General features: G+C 40.4%; 1 protein-coding gene across 1 annotated transcript in view; it reads left to right on the forward strand.

Moving 5' to 3' along the window:
• Positions 1–228, forward strand: part of CPS1 (carbamoyl-phosphate synthase 1) — a 53,395-nt gene that overhangs the window by 34,791 nt on the left and 18,376 nt on the right. The window lies entirely within an intron of this gene.

Below are 228 nucleotides of genomic sequence, written 5' to 3' on the forward strand. Positions count from 1 at the left end.
CTAAACAAAGGAAATCTAAGACTGCTGTTTCATATATTGCTGTAGAACCAACAATGTAGCATACTCCTAGGCAGTGGCAGATTGTAATAAGGGCAGAACAGGTAACTGCTGGGAGCCCCAAACTCCTGGAGAACGCACGGGGATTCAAAAAAGTTCTGCATTCCAGTGGTCTTCATAATAAATCAGTTTCAGCTTTGAATGTCTTTAGACTTTATTTCCGAAAATGAT

This window comes from Nanorana parkeri, unplaced genomic scaffold (assembly GCF_000935625.1).
Source record: "Nanorana parkeri isolate BGI_ZX_2015 unplaced genomic scaffold, ASM93562v1 scaffold849, whole genome shotgun sequence".
Taxonomy (NCBI): domain Eukaryota; kingdom Metazoa; phylum Chordata; class Amphibia; order Anura; family Dicroglossidae; genus Nanorana; species Nanorana parkeri.